Below are 19,299 nucleotides of genomic sequence, written 5' to 3' on the forward strand. Positions count from 1 at the left end.
TAGGTCAAAGACACTTATTTAAAGCCACCAAAGTTGTCAAAAATAAACTCCACTAAACCTCATTATTTCTACCCATGTTAGGTCAGGTCATGAAAGGAAAATGAAAAGTAGTGACTAAAAATGTCAACCCAGTCAAAGCCATCTGAAAATTTGCCAGTGGGAGGACCAACCCCAAAGAGACCTAGAATGTGATCTCCGTGTATAAAGAAAAGCCTACCACAGGCATTACTAAAATATGAGAACTAATGGAACAATTCTGATACTGGCCAAAAATTATGAGACTAAAATATTTTCAAATACCCTTGAGAAAGACCATAATTTTCTCATATATTAATTATAAATTAAGCACTGTCTATCAGTCTGTTTCAATTTTTAATGAGTATTTTTATCTGAGTTCCTTTTTATTAAATCTCCCTTGGGAGAGGAATGGTGGATTTACAGATATTTTACTAGGGCCCATTTATTATAGGCCATTTGCTATGGTCATAAATTTTGTGGTTGAATGGCAAGTGAGGAAGGAGTGAAGCAAGAAGTGGGTTGAGGCTGAGAAATCTGGTGGGATTAAAGGTGGGCTTGCACCGAAAGAAAACATCATTTACATTTTTTACATTATAGCTCAGAGTGAGCTGGTAAAAATACCACATTAAAAAGTCCTTTGAATGAAAATAGCAACATTAAAATGTTTCACTCGTTCACTTATCATAACACTCACCTCAGTTCACAGGATTTGTGGCATTCACAGGCATAACACTCACTGTGTTGGCTTTTTCTGAAGACCATAAAAATCATGGATTGGAATCCTGAGTTGTGAGGCCAGCATGCTGAACCAAGATACTGAGCTAGTGAGTGAACCTAGCAGACCACCAGCCGTCCAATTGTCACCGAGGTCTGGTGTTTTCAGTTCATCACTTAGGGAATGCCTCTACTTAAGCGATAGAAACAGTTTTATTTTTGGGGTGCCTGGGTGGCTCAGTCGGTTAAGCATCCAACTCTTGATTTCGGCTCGGGTCATGATCTCAGGGTTGTGAGATCAAGTCCTACATTCCCCCTCCCCGCCCTCCCACAGGTGTGATCTTTCTCTCTCTCAAAAAAATAAAAAAAATAAAAAAAATCCCCAAACAGAAAATAAAAACCATCTTATTTTTCTTGGTCTGTTGTGTGTGTTTGTGTGCACACAGTTGGTGTAATAAATGGAGATAAACAAAACTTTAATGAAATCTTCAATAGATAGTTAAATAGTAGTGGTGGGGAGTGGGTAGAGGAAATACCAGTGTATTATTGGGAATGTGATTTCAGAAGTTACAGCCCTACCTGTTTGAGTTCATGATTTTTGTGGTTTGACACTGTTTTGGAAAGTATGGCAGAAATGGCTGATTTCCCTTTCTTCTATATAATAGAAGCCTGAGTTTTTTCTGAGCACATGGCTGTCCAGAAGAAAGACTATATTTCCCAGATCTCCCTGCAACTAGTTATGGGTGTGTAATAAAGTTCTGCCCAGTGGGGTAAAAGTGATGTGTGCATCTTGGAGTTTGTACCCTTAAAGGGTAGAGGCATGTTCTCCCTGCCCCTTCCAGCTGGCCATATGGACAGATGGTTAGGCACCTTGGACCAGGTGCACGAGGGAACCCCATGATGGCAGAGCAGTAAGAAAGAGGAAGCCTGGGCCCCTGACAACTTCACAGCCAGAGTTGCCATACCAGCCCGGACTTTCATGTACAAGAGAAATAAACTTCTCCTTTGTTTAAGCCATCGTTAGTCTGGGCTTCTGATGCATGAATGGGGACCTATATCTTAACAAATACTGTAGGTAAGTCAAGGATCCATTGTGATTGTTTCCATGCTCAGGTCCATCACCAAGCTGTGAATTCCTTATGATGATCTCTCTCTGTATTACCCTCCAGTTCCTCATGATAGCCCCAGAAGTACCCTGGGCCCTGGCACAGAATAGGTGCTTGTAAATGTTTATTGAATGAATGAATGAATGAATGAATGAATGAGTGAATGAATGTGCTGTGCTGTGACCCAGCCTGTGGTGGGACCTGTGATAGATGCATGAGAAGAGCTGTAGAGGGTGAGCTGCCTCCCAGTTGGCATTTATGTCTTCGGAATTTGTGTTCAGCTGCTTGTAACAGAAACCCAAGTAACAGTGATGTAACCACATAGTGACTGGTTTTCTTCACATGGTGAGGATCTGGGGTGGGTAGTTTCTGAACTGAGTTTGGTGATTCAGGCCTAAGTTTCTAGTAGTACTTAGCCTCTTCCTCATGGTCACAAGATGGTACCCAAACTCCCAGTATCATGTCTATGTTTCAGGGAAGCAGGAAGGTCAAAATGGTGAAAGGGAAAGCCAGCCAAGCTTGTACACTCCTGAAGGGCTCGGGCTATTCCCAATTGTTGCAAAGCCCAGGACACGAGTACAAAGGGAGACCTAGCTACCATATGCTTATCTATTTAAAAGTTGTAATTCAAGCCAACGTACTATTAAATAACATATATTCATCTTCCTGCCTTGACAAATACACCTTTGAAATGACAAAATCAAGAATATTTGTCAAGCTATAATTTTTATATGACTGAAAATCAGCAAATCACCAAAGACAATTGAATTTAATTATGACCAAATATATCTGGGCATCCTGCTGATGAGCTGGCAAAGTCTGAATGAATAATAAAATCAAGGTATACGTAATTCATAAGTTGTATATTTCATAAAATTTATTTTTCTTGCTTTTATCTCAGCAAAATTCAATAATTATATTATCAAGATTTTTACAAATTTGGATTCTATTGACAGTAATGATCTGAAGCAGAATTTGTTAAACTATGACCTGCAGGCCCACTGCCTGTTTTTGTAAATAAAGTTTTATTTGCACCTAGCCATGCACATTTTTTTACATATGGTCCATGACTGCTTTCATGTTAGAGCATCAGGGTTGAGTACTTGTGACAGAAACTGTATGACCTACAAGCCTAAAATATTTACTCTCTGGCCCTTTAAAGACTTATTTATTCATTTGAGAGAGAGAGAGAGTGTGTGTGCCTGTGAGTGTGGAGGAGAGACAAAGGGGGAGGGGGAGAGAGAGAGAGAATCCTCAAGCAGACTCCCTGCTGAGCTTGGAGCCCAAAGTGAAGCTTAATCTGAGGACCCCACAATCATGACCTGAACCAAAATCAAGAGCCGGCTGCTCAACCAACTGGGCTACCCCAGGCGCCCCCCTCTCTGGTCCTTTAAAGATTTTATTTATTTATTTACTTGAGAGAGAGAGAGAGAGAGAGGGAGAAAGAGAGAGATTAGGGAGGAGCAGAGGGAAAGGGACAATCAGACAGACCCTGAGATAATGGCCTGAGCCAAAATCGAGGGTCGAACACTAAACCTACTGAGCCACCCAGGCTCTGGCCCTTTAAGTAAAAGTTTTCAACCCCACCCTAAAGGAATAAAACATGAAATGTAATTGTAATGAAAGTATATAGGATTTGACTATATTTCCATTGAAAAGTGTAAGTTAAAAATAAGCCTAGGTTAAAGTGAATATAAAAACCAAAGAAAACCATTTTTCACATACATTTTCTAGAAAAGTTATTTTTCTTCTAAAGAAGTCATAATTATCTAACAAACTGAAAGATAAAATACAAATTATAGGCTGTGTATAGTAACACCGTTTAAATAAATTTATTTTACTTTATTTTTAAAAATTTAATTAAATCTTACTAAACATTTCTATGAAAGTAAAACTTGGCATGCTATCATCGAACATCCACATGATTGCCAAGGTAAATACTTCATATCATGCTTCATGCACATTCTGTCTAGATCTACATATATGCAGATTTGAGAGTAATATGAAGTGTTGAGCATGGCATCATGTTCTTTGGCCACCATGGAAAACGGCTATGAATGCCCTGCTAATAATGAGTACCTCCAGGAACGGGACTGGAGCTAGAAGAGAAGTAAGAAGTTGGATGCTTGGCTCAGTAGGGAAATGATATTTTGTTGTGTAAGAATATAACATTCATGCTTCGTGCTGGAAAGGAATTAATAAGGTAACTTGCTTTTTCCATCACCTAAGCTCTTCGCCATTCAGTCTTTCCTGATTTCTGAAACAGTGCCCATTTCCAGTGTTGTCAGGCACAGAAACACAACATTTCCAGACTGAGTGTGTTTCAGAGAAATAGGGCAATGTGATAGTGTTTTTCCCTGGGTCCTGAAAGGTGTTTGTAATACGAAGAGATGTTTAGGGCTTGGATTGTGTGTATCAGTGTTGAGCACTTAATCCAAAAGATAGGAACCATCTTTGTGGTGTGTGTGTGTGTAAACGTGTGTTGATAGTCACGCCCAAGAGTGAGTGTGCATGTACTTGTGGGTGCCTGGGTGCATTCAACGCCCCTGTCTTGCTTGTGACTGGCCTCTATCGACTTCATCTCTGGTTCTGAATGCACAGGTGTGAGAACCAGGGACCTTGAAAGGACAGCACTCAAAAAAAATTAGCAGCATCCCAAGGAGAAGCCTCAGAGAAGCAGCTTTGCAAGCTGAACATCCTACAGAAAAATAAGCCACAGACCTCATGCCAGCCAGGGCTTAGTACTCACTCCCTGGGGCCAGATCTACCAGAGGTCATTGATGAAGTTCAGTGACAAGAACAGAGTGTCCAGACCCCAGAGACCTGGGGTAGAGGTGAAATGAGCTGGCTGGAGAGGCAATGCAGGGGCAGATTGCTCTTCTGTACCTTCCTGGCTACATCTCACACAAAGAGAAGCCAAAGAAAGTCTTGCTATTTCCATAGGAAAATGGTGTGTTGTGTATACATCTATGTATGTGTGTGCATTCATGTAAGTTTGATGTATGTGCACACATGTGTAGGTATAGACACATGTGCCTGTGGCTGCACACACTAATGTACCTGTTATAAATGTCATGGGTGGGGACCCGTATTATCCTTTTGGGCCAAGAGTCATAACCAGGATTCATGCTTGGGTGCCCATGAATCCTCCGAGATTACATGCCAAAATTTTTTAGCCTGCACATTTTTCTTTAAGTGAAACCCTGATTTTTCTCAGATTTTCCCAAGTTTCCAAATGGTCAAGGACTGCAATAGGCAGAATAAAGGCCTCCCTAACTCCCAGAACCTGTGAATATGTTATGCCACAAGGCAAAGGAGAATTAAGGTTGCAGATCAGTTGCTATTTAGCTGACTATGAGATGGAATCCTGAATCATCCAGTTGGGACCAATGTAGTCATAAAAGTCCGAAGTGAAAGAGGGAGGCAGTGGAAGATGAGGGCCGGAGTGATGCAGTGTGAGAAGACTCACTGGCCAGTACTGGCTTGAAGCTGGAGGGGACCATGGGCCAAGGAATGTGGGTGGCCTCTGGAAGCTAGAAAGGGCCAGAAAACAGATTCCCTGCATCCCCCTCCCCCCTGCCAGAGCTTCCAGAAAGGAATACAGCCCTGCTGACATGCTGATTTTACCCCACTGACACCCATTTCAGACTTCTGACCTCCTAAACTATAAGATAAGAAATTTGGGTGGTTTTAAGCCACAGTTGGTGGCAATTTGTTAGAGCAGCCACAGGAAACTGCTGCAAGGGCTGTTTCCTTACTCAGTCATGTTATTTCATGGCCTGCACTGGCTCCCGCAGTCCTCACCAGGACTCTGGAGGCTCCTCCCCTCTAAGCAGTAACGAAACTGAGGCTCAGACAGATGAAATGGTTTGCTGAAACTCATTCAGATGTTCACTGGGAGAGGTCCTTTATATGTTCAAGGTGGGCGAGGGATGGGTTTAGCAAAGAGGCAGTATGGGGGAGGGGGCAGAATTGCACCAGGAGTGGGGAAACCTGTGTTTAGCCATGGCTCCATACCAACTTGCTGTAGGATTTCAGGCAAGTAGCCACACCTCTCTGGACCTCAGTTTCCCCATTGTTAAGTGAGACAATTGTATGAGGTACTTTCAGTCCCAATGCTCAGTGACTCCAGGCAAGAATAGACATATATAAGTTCAAGTGGTTTATCAATACTCTAGAAACAACCAGGAAGGCAGGAGGTACCACCTTCCCCCATCCCTCACCCCTACTTCCCAGGCTTCATGCTACATTTTGTCTGGGGCCATAACGGCTGGAGGGAGGCCCAACTTTGTCGGCAATGCTGAGGGGAGAAGAGAGTCAGGTAATTAGCTAGGATGTGGAATTTGAACATGAGAGAATGCAGGGGAAGGGAAAACCCTGGGGGGAGCACACTGTCTTCCCACCTCCAACATCCCTGAGATGCCACCTGGGATCATTCTAGCTGTGCAATTTTGATGCAGAGGTTGGTTTTTAGTGGCAGTCATATGTACCCAGGAAACGACCTGATTTCCTTCTAATGCCTGCTCCCGGTGTGGGCTCCTCACAGCAGTAAGCAGACAAAGGGTCTGGACTTAGAGTCAAGAGGCCCAAATCTTCCAACCTGCCTCGTTACTGCCTCTCTGGGCTGCTAGGAGAACCCTGGAGCTAGTGAGGTGAGACCGAGATGTCCTGCCTGCAGACCTATTTCCCTCAATCTGGAGAACTGAAGCTCCTATTGTACTTTACTCAAGTGGCAAAGAAGACTCCATACAGCTAATGTAGCTTCCATCTACTCTTGGACCTGAGCCTCGTGCTGGAGTCCCTTGCTACTCCTACTGTGGTCTGTGGCCCAGGAGCTTCTGCATCCCCTGGGAGCTCATTATAAATGCAGAATCTTCTGATTCATGTGCACACTCAACTAAGAGAAGCCCTACTGCAGAGGCCATAGTTTTACCCTCCTTCAGTTGCATCTTTCCCACAGGGCTGAGGACCCCCCAAAGCCAGGCCCCTTCTAGACCTCCCTCTGGTACTCTCCACCTTATGATCTCTTGCCCAAATGGACCAAGCCTGCTTCCAAAACCTGTACTGGCCTCTTCTGCAAGGCTGTTGAACCTCTGGCCTGAAGGGATGGTCAAAAGGTGACTGTGGGAGTGGCACAGGAGCTGTTGGGATGAGGTAGACCTTGGGCACGAAGGCTTAAAAGTCCACACTTGTGTGCACATACTCTTATAATACAGGATGGAGTCAGGGGACGGGGCGGGGTTGGAAAGAAAGGGAGCAGGTACTGTGGGCTGCAGGATTTGTCTTTTATTTGTCCTGGGTTCTTCAATTGTCAGGGGTAGGCCTGTGTGATTTTATAATACAGTTTTTCTAATTATAGGCTGGTTACATATCTCTCTATGGCAGTCTGTGATTCTACCCCCTTCCCCCCTTTTTTTGGTTGTAAAATGATCCTTTATTGAAATATTTTTCTTTGTAGTTTTTAACTAGCTGGGCATTCCACTGTACCACTATTGATGTCATCTATGATGTCATGAGGCTGCTGGCCATCAACATTGCAGCCCACAGATTGCACAGTCCCCAGGATCTCGTTAATGGTTCCAGAGAGTTGTCTGGCTAAAGATCGGTGCTGCATCTGTTGGGCAATGTTGACAATCTCACAAAAGGACATTTCCACTATGTCTGATGTTTTTCTGCTTTTTTCCATCTCCTGGTGTTTCCTTGACGGTTTTGATAATCAGGGCAGAGGCAGAAGGTGCCACTTCAATCTGGGCCTATTTTGAATGGTCAGTTTCACTGTAATCCTGAAATCTTTCCAATCACTGGTTGCCTTGATGATGTCATCACCAGCCTTTTTTGGAGACAGGCCCGGGGGCTGATCTTTGGGCCCAAGGCAGACATGGTACCAGTGCACTGGGGTCAAACTCAGGCTGCGTGGTGGAGGCGGCTGGTGTTGGATGAACCCGGATTTGAAATGACTGAAGACAGTTGCAACTTCCCCTACTCTGAGCTGAAAGCCAAAGTATGATTCCGTTCTTAAGGTGGGCGTAGGTAAAAGGTTTCTTAGAGGAAGGGAGAATTGGAGCTGGGCTTTGACAGATGAGTAGGAGTTCAATTGGTAGAGACTGAGGGGGATAGAGCATGTGAGCAAAGATGTGGAGGAAGAGAAGTGTGAGGCATTTGTGGAGAAAGATGAACTTTATGCTGGAGTATTTCCAATCTGGGGCCAGATCATGCAGGTGAGGTCTTTGGTCACAAGGAGCCTTCCAAGGTTATGAGAAGAGAAGCTGCAAGCAAGGGCAGTATTTTAGGAGGAGTTTCAGATGGAAGTATGGGGAGTAAGTTGGAGGAAGGGAGATTAGCAGTGTGGAGACCTGTGTTTGACCTGAATTGAAGCAGAAACAGTGGGAACTGGAGGTAGAAGTGGATACCACATACATCAGCCAAATGTCTGCCTGGACTTGGTGACCAATTGGATGGAGGCACATTGTGAGTGAGTGAGAAAGGCCCTACGTCTTTAAGCTGCCATGACTGAGGGAAGTGCCCTCACAGTGGTAGAAGATGTGGAGGCTGAGGTGCCTGGGTTGGGGGGCACCCAGGTGGGGAGTTCCAGAGAATCCTGGCTGGAAATAGACTTGGAAGCCATCAGCAGGCAGATGGCAAAGGAAGGATGATAACATGAGAGGAGAGGGGGTAGGGGAAACCCAAGAGAGCAGAGGACAAGACCGTCCTTCAGTCTGCACTGACAGGTGCTCAGAAACGAGAGCCTGGGAGGTTGTCAACAAAACCTGACCTCTCATGTATTAGGGCATGAAACAGGCCTCTAGTGCCACTATGACAACCCTCACATTCCTCCCCCACCAGTACGGTGAACAGCTTTGCCCTGCCCCAGAATCTGTCAGGGCTCTTTTGGCTACAAGCCACTGGAAACCCACCCAAAGTGAATGTATTGGCTCCTATAGCTGGATATAGGGCTCAAATAATGTTGTCAGGATGCATGTCTTTTTCTTTCTCTGCCTCTCATTTCTTCCTCCTCAAGGTTGACTTATTTTCAGACAGGCTTTCCCCTTTGGTTCACAAGATGACTTTTTGCAATGCTGGGGCCCACATCCTTACACATTTAAATCCAGCAGAAAGGGATAAGAATCTTTGCTCAGCATTCCAAGCAGAAGTTCTGATGTTCACTCTGATTGAACCACCTTAGGTTAAAGGACACTCCAACCCAATCAGTGTGACCCAAGGAGTGCAATGCCCATCCCTGGGCCAGGGGGTAGAGATCTACCTAGACAACCTGGACTAAGAGCAGAGGCCCATGGATTGTGCCTTTTGAAGAATGAATACTACAGAGGCAAAAATAAATGTCCACAACATCTTCCTTTCCCAAGAGAATTCTCCTGTAAGAAAGAAAGAAGGAAAACTTCCAACAGCATAAGGAAGTTTGCAGGGCAAAATGAGTAATTCATAGTTACTTATTAAAAAAGGAACACACATGATATAATAGTTAAAAATATTTATTTAAAAATGAGGTGAGAAACTACCCTGAGTGTGTGGGAAAACTCCTGCATCTAGAACCATGGAACTCTATTTAGCTTTGAGCTTCCTGGTGGTAAGGCAAAAGAAACCCCACTAACTCAGAGATAACTTGTCTGCTCAGAGTAAGAGATGCATCGAGCACTCATTCTGCACTCAAATAAGGGACATTGCATAACAAAATGACAACATATCTCATTGTTGTTAATTTTTAGGTAAGATGCTGAATGTTCTTCTGTGGCTCCTGCCTATAGATTTCCTCTTGCTAAGTGGACAGCATAGCATAGATCAAAGTTCAGGGAGATTTTGCAGACCCCACACCTGCTTTCTGCTGATTTATTTAGATCTGGGAATTAGGCTGAGAGAATCAGGTGACTGGCTGGGTCATCACCACAGATTCTCAGAGCTGCTTGGGCCTTTGGGGGTTGCTCTGTCTGTATTGGAACATTAATGCAAAGGGAAAGGTCTCATTTGTAATTAATCAAGCGATAGTGAGAGTAAGTGCAGGGAGCTTGCATTGATTCCTAACACATCAAACAAAATGGCGCCCAGCAGCCAGCGATCACAGCCTTGGAGAGGCTTGCCAAATTGGATTAGCAAACCAAATGTCGGTTTTAATGCCTGAGAGATGGACGAGGCACTTATTAAATGGTCCACAGGCAGGGATGTTTGAGTACTTAATCAACCCTTCATTTCCCTCCTCCAGGGAACAAGGGGAGCCTCAGTGCCACCCATCGTGAAAAATTACCAATCCCTGCAGGATCTCTCTCTGCCATTTTCGCTGCAGAACGTGCATGCGTTATAGCAAGAGCCCAAGGAACACAGTGTTAGGATACTTGGCTAGGGCAGTAGAAACGGCATGGGTCTGGGCACAGGAGACCTGGCTATGAGTCCTGCTTCTCCCACCCCTCACTATCAGGCCTTGGGTCTGTCATGCCCCCCTTTCTGGGTCTTAGTGCTCCCTTCAAGGCCTCCCCACTCTGATGAGCCTAAAACAGTTTTTTGAGGAGGCTTACAGGAGGCGGTGGGCAAAGTGGCTTTATGTAGCCAGTATTTTTCCTGGAGTGAAGACTTGCTCCATGGGGGAGAGTGGTGGGGTGCTGTTCAATTTTCTCTTTGAGGTTTTAATTCAATCTCTGCCTTCAGGGTGGAAAGCCCCCTTCCATCCTTTCATCCCTTCCCTTCCTCTTTTCTCACTTGAGAGTCTTAAATGTAGAGCGAGAAAGCACCAAAGAGACTCCCCTCTGCTGGAGTCTTGGAGGCATCCCTCTGTATTCTCTGGTAAGATCTCTTCCAGGGTGGCTTTTGAAGTGGGATTCCTCTCCCTTGCCCCCCCTTTCTCTTGCCCAAGGATGACATCCTTGAGGAAGTCCACTTTTCCCCTTAAGGAAAAGCAAAGGGTAGGGGGAAGGGTCCAGTGTTAGACTTTGCATCAAGGTCCATTACTGCTAGTTAACATGGTGACTTTCACCTCAGTTGGCCCAGACCTTTCCTCGTAGAGTTTGGAGAACTGAGGCCCAGACACAGGAAGGGCTTTGCCTGAGATCTCAGGGTGAGTTTGCAGCAGAACCAGGGCTGGTCTTCTTCACTCACTCCTCCCTTGCTCATTTGCCTTAGCCTTGCCAGCCTATGCCAGGGGTGGGGCCACCACTGGGCCTGGTCAGGGGACACAGTCCAGTCTAAGGTGGAGCCTACCATTCCCAGGCCTGAGGCCTGAGAACCCTTTTTGGTCACATGGACGTTCCCTTTGCAGGATTCTTTGTGCACCAGGAAAGCAGCCTCCCTTGTTTCCTATAGTAAGAGCAAGCACCCACCCCCATCCCCAGCATCAGGGGCTTCGTAGTGGGACCTACCTGGTCTCAGGTGGGTCTCCTTCACTTCAAGGAGGCCTGGTAAGCCTTCCCATGCCAAACCTTACAAATATAAACATTAAAGAAAGTAAGATCAAGTCCTTGGAAAAAAACCAATCAAACAAATCCTATAAATTTCTCATTAAAATGTGGCCCTCATCACTCTAATTCTTCTATTACCCATCTGTGCTGACTCTAATCCCAATCTTATCACCACACTTCAGTAGAACACTTCTTTCAAGCTGGCCAGAACACTGTTTTCAGGGTCCATCATTTTACCTTGGATATTCCTGCTAACAGGGCTCTTCTCCTCACTCTCCATGGAGGAGATACCAGGCACTGGCTTCCACTGTCAAGCCTCTGTGACTTTGCAAGGATGGAGAACAAAATAGTTGGAAAGGGGAGTGAGGGAGCACTCCCCTTGGGCTCCAGCTGCCCCTCCTTCCTCATCAAAGGATCAAAGGGAGGGATGAGTTATCACCCCAGCAGGGGTGGGGTGGCCCTGCCCTTCCTGGTAGTTGCCAATTTCTTAGCTGATTTATTTACTTCCCTGGCCCTTTCCTCATCTTTCTGATTAATAGTTTAGTTAGGGGTTCTGGGAAATTTATATCCAGTTGTTACCATAGCAACAAGCTCTCTTGCACAAGATACCGTAGGAAATGTGTTTGGGGTCTTTTGAAGGAGCTATGTTTACAAGGATCTCAGCATATACCAGGGCACGATGGGTAAGATGATGTTCGACCGATATGAATAAGAATTATGAGCAAGGATACGAAATGGTCTTGCACCACTGTAAATTGGGAAGGACAGTTTTAGTGTCTTCCTTCTCACCTTTTCTTGTCTCTCTTTCCCGGGACATCTCCCCCCCGCGCCTCAATCTTTTCTCCTAGGTCCCCAGAAAGTTAGTTCCTCACAGTACAAGGGCAGGGAATCTCAGAGAGCCTCGTTTCCTTTTGGCAAAAGGAAGAATTTGTAGCAGTCAGGACCATCTGAAGATGGAATTGTGGAGCCTTGTGAGGTAATGATCTCTCCGTCACTGGAGGTGTGTGAATGGGGACCTGACAGAGGGCCCTAGAGAGGACTGCGGAAAAGATGGAGTGAGGGGTGGTATGTGTGGAATCTCTGGTTCCCTCCCAGCCCTGGGATGGGGGAGTTGAACTGAGCCTGCTTGTGAACCAGTGTCACTTTCCCCCAACTAAGCAGAATGTCAGAGTTGGGCATTTCAGCAACCTGGGTGCCTGGGATGTCCATTGTGTCCTCCATAAACTCAATGCCCAGCATCTTGCCTGGCCCATGGGTGAATGAATGAATTCCTTAAGGTTTTATTAAGTGCAGCGGGCACTATCTATTGTTTGTGTTCTTTTATTATGATAATAAAAACCTGCTCTTTAAAACATGGCCAAATAACAACTTGAACTGGAAGCAGAAAAAAACGACGCTGCTTGTAAAAACCCCCTCCCACGTACTGGAGTCATTCCCTGAATTACAGTTGAGGCATAAAAGTGTTTGTTCTCTACAACGATGTGGAGGCCATGTGGCATAGGGAAAGCTCTCCGTGCACAAGTCCCCTATTCTCCCTGTGCCTCCATTTTCTCCTCTGTGAAATGGGTGTAAGGGAAGTCATTAGGAATGAGCAGCTGATGGGTAGAGATTGCCTGCAGTGCTGTGTCCAGCAGGATTCAGAAGTTGTTTCTAGGCTCAGTTGAAGAGCGTATGGTAATAGATTAGCAATGTCTGCCCTGGGCACCAGACGGGTAGTGGGGGCCTATGTATTATGTATTTGTCATCCCTGGCCTAGGTGGTCTTGAGGGACCCAGATGATTCTAGAGGCCAAGACTGAAGGTCACCCCAGCCATTCTAGGTCTCCTCAATCATTCCTCTTTGCTGATTTTGGCTGGGCTGTTTCACATGCTTGGGGCCTTTGCTGGGACAACTGGGCTGACTTCTTACCTTGTCCTCCAATAGCCTTGCCTGGGCTTGTTCACATGGTGGGGACAAGGATCCCAAGAGAGTAAGTGGCAGGGTACAAGGCCTCTTGAGGCTTAGGCTTGGAAGTAGGATAATGCCACTTCTGCCGTGGTCTATTGGTCAGAGCTAGTCACGGTATCCAGAAGTGAGGAAAGAGACCCCCTGTCTTGGGAAAAACTGCAAAATCACACCTGCAAAACAGTATAGATACAGGAAGGAAATAATTGGGGCCATTTTTGGAAACAATCTACCACAATTCCTGCTTTTTAAACAAAAACCAGAGCCTTGAGTTTATTACTGTGTACCCCTTTGAGCAAGTGGGGATGAATTCTGTTCTTTTCCATTGTCTGATTCAAGCCTATTTTTAGATGTAGTCTAATAAAATGAATTTCACACCTGGGTTACTCACCCACTAACAAACACTCCGTTCTTATCAATGCCTGGGACAAACACCTAGGCAGCCTGGATTTGTAGTTCCATTACCTCCCAGCACAATAATTGTTAATTACCTGCTTTATTTGGTTCTGTTGCGTTTGCCAATAGTCAATTACCTATGTTAGGTTTTCTTGTGATCAGTGGGGCTTATCCAATATTGCAGCTCAGCTCTGTTTTTGTCTCAGAGATGTCTTTTCCAAGAGAGTTAAAGAAAACCCTTGTTCACTAGTTTATTGAATATTAGCCTTTATCTGCTTATTTCAAAGGCTCCTTATTCACTGCTGCAAGCACCAAAGTGCTCAGGGTGAGCTCTTAGAATCGAACAAAAGACTAGAGATAAGCCCCCCTTTGCCTGATCTGGCTAAATCCCAGTACGTGGAATAGAGGAAAGAACAAATTGTGGGGTCCCGGAGCATTCGTTTAGTTCATGCCTGAATCTCTGAAACTGCCTTATCCCCTTTAATCCACCCTCCACATTGCGGCCAAGAGACCTAACACAGAGATCCGATCAGATTACCCATGTTAGAGTGCATTGATGGACCCAGTTCTTCAGTTCCCCTTCTACTCATATTCTCTGTCATATGACTTTGCAGGTGCATGCCTGTGAGTCTGGACCAGGCCATGTGACTTCTTTCGGCCAAAGAATGAGGTGGAAGCGACAGTGTGCCATTTCTGAGCCCAGGCCTTCAGACATCTTGCAGGGTCTCCCTTTGTACTCTGTGCCTCTGCCATTGCCATGATCAAGGCACACCCACGTTGGCCCCTGGTTCCAGGAGAAAGAAAAAAGACTCGTGAAGAGCCAAACCACCGCAGCAAAGCCCAGCCAGAACCAGCCAAACCCTGGTTGACCCAGATGCGTAAGTCATGAATACGATTTTAAACCATTGAGATTTGGATTGGTTTATTATGTGGCAAAAGTTGATTCATCATTCTTGTGTGTAATCCCAGCCCTGGTCCCATATAGCTTGAGGCATAAGGTCCAGGCAAAGCCTTCCAGTGTCTGGACCCAGCTACTTCTTCTGTCTTGGTGCCTCCAGATCTCCCTTTTCACGTTACTTTTCAGCAATGACCCCAGATGACTTGCAGTTCTGCAAATGCTTGATGCTGGCCCACATTTCTATGCCTCTGCACCAGATGTGCCCTCTGCCTGGAATGCCATTCTCCTGTCCTTTGCCCAGAAAACTCCTATTCATCTGTCAGAACCCAGCTCAGGCATTATTTTTTCCAAGAAAACTCACTATATTCTCTTCTCCCCTGTGATAAGTCATTCTCACTTCTGTGAAAGGTCTGGGCTCATTTCTATGTCCATTGTTACCATGTGACATGGTACTATGATGCGGGTTCTTTTGATGGTGTTTTTGTCCATTTTTGCTTGAGGACGAGGACAGCCTTTATTCATCAGTGTATCCTTAGTGCCTAGAGAAGTGCCTGGTTCCAGCAATGTTTGATGATTAAATGAGGTGTTGGGATCCTTTCTTGCTGGGGGATTTGCCCTCAATGGGAAGATGATCATTTCTTGCTTCCTTTCCTCCCCCTAAACTCAGATGGTGGATTTGCTTATGTTCTATCATGGCACTGTAGGGGGCGCTCAAGTGCTGAGTGAACAAATGAATCCTGGGTCCTGTGGGTGCCCCTGCTGGGCTATGAACCCCTCCAAGGCTGAATCTGGGTTTGTTCACCTCTGTGCCCATGGTGGTGGCACCAAGCCTGTACATGGGCAATTTCAGAAAGTCCATTCATTCAAAATATTTGTATTTCTGGAACGTCCATCAAGTGCCAGGAACTGTCTGTTCTAGGTACTGTGGATAGGTGGTGACTAGATAGACATGGGTCTCTGCCCTCCCAAAGCTTGTATCCCAATTGGGGATACAGGCAAGACAGTAAACAACTCAGTTAAATAAAATGTTGTTCCTGTTTGTTCCTGTGGCTGGAGGAATTCTCTTTGCATTTGGAAGTTATGCTTATTGAGTGTCCAACTTAAAACTTAGCCATTTGAGAAGAGTGCTCAGGAAGCTGGGGCATCTCAGAGAGAGAACAGTTAGTTGTTCTCCAGAAGAGTGAACCCAGAGGCGCAACAAGAGGTCAGTGACAGTGGACTCTACACCTGACACCAGCCAGAGTATACCGTGGGTGGACAGGGAAGTTTTGAATGAGTCCTATTTCCAGTGGCTCTAGGGCACATTGCTGATTTGCAATGGAGCTGTTTTTCAGTTGGACAACTTTATATATATTGTGCTCCAGGATGAGTGGTAACAGAAATGTATTTAATTAATGATGTGGGAGAGGCCAACCAGTAAATAAATAATTACAAAGTGTGACAAGCACTTTATGAAGGGACCTGAGATGAACTTGGGAGGAAAGCAGGGGACTTGAGATTGGTAAGGGCATTGAATTTTATTGTGAGTTCAACAGAGACCAGGGGAGAGACGGGATCTGATTTGCGTTTAAAGAATATCGCTTTGCTGCCGCGTGGAGTACATTTTTTATTTAATTGAATCAAATATTTATGGACAGCATCCCAACAAATTGGCTTCTAGTTCTTGAAGCCATCACCTCCCCTTGCTGAATTTCACGACCACCTTGCAGAACTTAGGGCCCTAATTTTCCAAGGAGACAAACATTCAATTTCTGGTTTAGATTTGCATAAGAAAGAGACCTTAATTACTCTGATCTCTAACACCTCTGAGGAGCTGATTTGAGCTTTTTCAGATGCAAAGAGTGTTAATTGGCTAAGGGGTGCAGCTGAGCTTACCTCTCCACCTCCAAGTGGGTAGGGGGTGGAAATGGGGGTTGGAGAGGAAGGGGCTGGAGAGGAGGGGGTTGGAGAGGAGGCGGCTGGAGAGGAGAAGATGGGGAAAGGATTAGAGAGGAGGGGACACTTCACATTGTCAGTTTCCTGGAGGTCTGCAGAAGGCAATGAGATCAACATATAGCAGTTCTCCCTACTTTTCTCCCTTCAAGTCTCCTCCCACTTGCTCTTCAAAATCCATCTCACCCCCACTTATTCTATCAGCTTCCCCCAGCCCCACTCCTACCCTGGGATCTCCCCAACTGCTTCCTGGGCTGCCAGTGTCTGGGATCCTGGTTTCTAATTACAGCGCTTCCCACACTGTGCTAGATGGTCCCTTAACTGGGCTACCCTTCCACTTGGAGAACAAAGACCCATCTCATGCAGCTTTGCCTCCTTGCACAGCCAAAAGTGGGCACCCAGGAAATGTGAAACAAATGAATAATAGAACAAATAGTAATAAGGATAATGTTAATAATAATATAATTATAGAAGCTGTCACTTATATAGGGCTTCCTGTGATTCTATGCTGTTTGGTCTCAGAGTTAGAAAACATTTAATCCTTTTCTCCAGTTCCTGCTGGAGTAGATGTACTGCATGATTCATTACTGATAGTCATAGATTAATTTGTGGAATTATTCAATGTTTACCACCTCATGAGGACAAGAAATCTACTTTAATCACTGCACTAGCCACAGTGCCTAGCTCAGTGTCTGGCATATAAGGGCTCAATAAATATTTGTTGAATGAGTGAATGCTTGCATACCTTCAGTGATGGGGTGTTCACTGTCTCCTGAGGAAGTGTTGCTCATTTTTAGCAGCTTTTCCTGTTAGTTGTTCCTTTTATTGAAGCTACACTTGTTTCCATGGTGTGTCTGCCTAGTCCTGACTCCTGGCCTCTTTCAAAGACAACTTCCCTTTCTCCCCCGAGGCTGGAAGGGTATGACCTTAAATGTCTCTTCTTAACTCCCTCTGTTCTTTCCTGGGCACAGCACAGCCAGTTCCTTCCTCGTTAATCTCCTAGCATCCACTCACTGCCTTATCCTGGTCACTCTCTGTGGAACAGTACAGATTGCCCAGTCCCCTCTCACAGTAAAGGCCTGATACATATGTGAGGATGGGACTCTCACTTGCCACATTTTGGGAATTACATGGCTATTCATGCAATTCTTTCAGTGCATTTACCTCTACTGTATTTAAATCCAAGAGACAAGGCATCCAATATGGAAGATAGGTGGACCAAATGAGATCTTTTCTTTTCTCTGGGTATAGAAACTGTTGATGGTGGGTATAGGTGTATGGGTGTTCACTGGAAAAGTTTTTCAACATTTTGGTACATTTGAAATGTTTCAGAATAAAATGTTGGAAAGAGGAAAAAACCCAGGGGCGCCTGGGTGGCGCAGTTTAAGCGTCTGCCTTCGACTCAGGGCGTGGTCCCGGCGTTCTGGGATCGAGCCCAACATCAGGCTCTTCCGCTGGGAGCCTGCTTCTTCCTCTCCCACCCCCCCTGCTTGTGTTCCCTCTCTCGCTGGCTGTCTCTGTCAAATAAATAAATAAAATCTTTTTTAAAACAAAGAGGAAAAAACCCAATAGAGTAATTAAAATGAAATACTAAAAATTTTTTATTAACTCAAAATAAGACAGAGGAAGAAAGAGAAAGAAACAGGATGAATAGAAAACAAATAACAAAATGACCAGCCTAAAGGCAGCCATATCAAGAATAATATTAAATGTAAATGAACTAAACATTTTAATTAAAGGCAGAAATTTTCAGACTGGTTAAAAGAGCAAGAACTAATTACCTGCTGTCTACAACTGTCTATTTCCTGTAGACACTGCTGTCCACGCTATGCAGAAGCACTAATCATAAGAAAACTAGAGTGGCTATATTCATATCAGATAGCATAAACTTCAAGAAAAGAGGTATTATCAGAGACAAAGATGTAAGCTTCATAATGAAAAGTGGGTCCGTTCATTGGGAGGACAAAACAGTTATAAATGTGAATGTGTGCAGTAACAGAGCATCAAAATACAGGAGGTAAAAACTGACAGAACTAAATGGGGAAATAGATAAATCTATAACCATAATTTTACTCTTGTGGTAGTTGGTAGAATTATTAGAACAAAAATAGTACAGACATTAAAGAGCTCAACAACATTATCACGTACTTTGACACCTAGCAACTGTAGGAAACTTATGTTTTTCAAGTGCCCATGGAATGTTCACCAGGATAGACCATATACTGGGCAGAAAATAAAACAAATGTTAATAAAGCTTAAATGTTGAAAACATACAGAGTATGTTCCCTCATGACAAATAATGATGAATATAAAGCTACAGATTTAGGTTCAATGGGCCTCAAGAACAAGAAACATGAAGAAAAGGATATCAAGGCATATGATAATGTAATTGCCCAAAAGCATTAATAAAGAGAAACTTCAAAAAGCTGCAAGAAGCAAAAAAGACACTGCAGAGGAACAAGGATGAAGATAACAGCAGATTTCTCGTCAGAAACAGTGCAAGCAAGAAGACCATTAAGCCACACCTTTGATGTACTGAAAGATAAAAAAGCCTGTCAACCTAGAATTTTATATTCAACAAAAATATTCTTTAAAACCAAAGACAAAAGAAAGACTTTTTCAGACATAAAAACGAAGGGAATTCATCATTAATACGTCCACACAAAAAGAAATGCTAAAGGAAGTTGATCAGACAGAAGGAAAAAGGACACCAGGTGGAATTCTAAATGCACAGGAAGTAATGAAAAATGCTAGAGATGGTAAATGATATGTATATGTAATTTAAAATTCTGTAAATGATATTTAACTATTAAAAATTAAGTGTGATGTGGGATTTATAAAACATGTAAATGTAAAATGTATAACAATGGCACAAATTGTCAGTAGTGGA

General features: G+C 44.4%; 1 long non-coding RNA gene across 1 annotated transcript in view; it reads left to right on the top strand.

The window, feature by feature from the left end:
* LOC117802991 overlaps positions 1–19,299 on the top strand; it is a 157,450-nt gene that overhangs the window by 79,831 nt on the left and 58,320 nt on the right. Inside the window, exon 3 of the long non-coding RNA XR_004626516.1 lies at positions 14,194–14,457. This is a non-coding gene — a long non-coding RNA (uncharacterized LOC117802991). The remainder of the gene's footprint in view (positions 1–14,193; positions 14,458–19,299) is intronic.

Source organism: Ailuropoda melanoleuca, chromosome 7 (assembly GCF_002007445.2).
Source record: "Ailuropoda melanoleuca isolate Jingjing chromosome 7, ASM200744v2, whole genome shotgun sequence".
Lineage (NCBI taxonomy): Eukaryota > Metazoa > Chordata > Mammalia > Carnivora > Ursidae > Ailuropoda > Ailuropoda melanoleuca.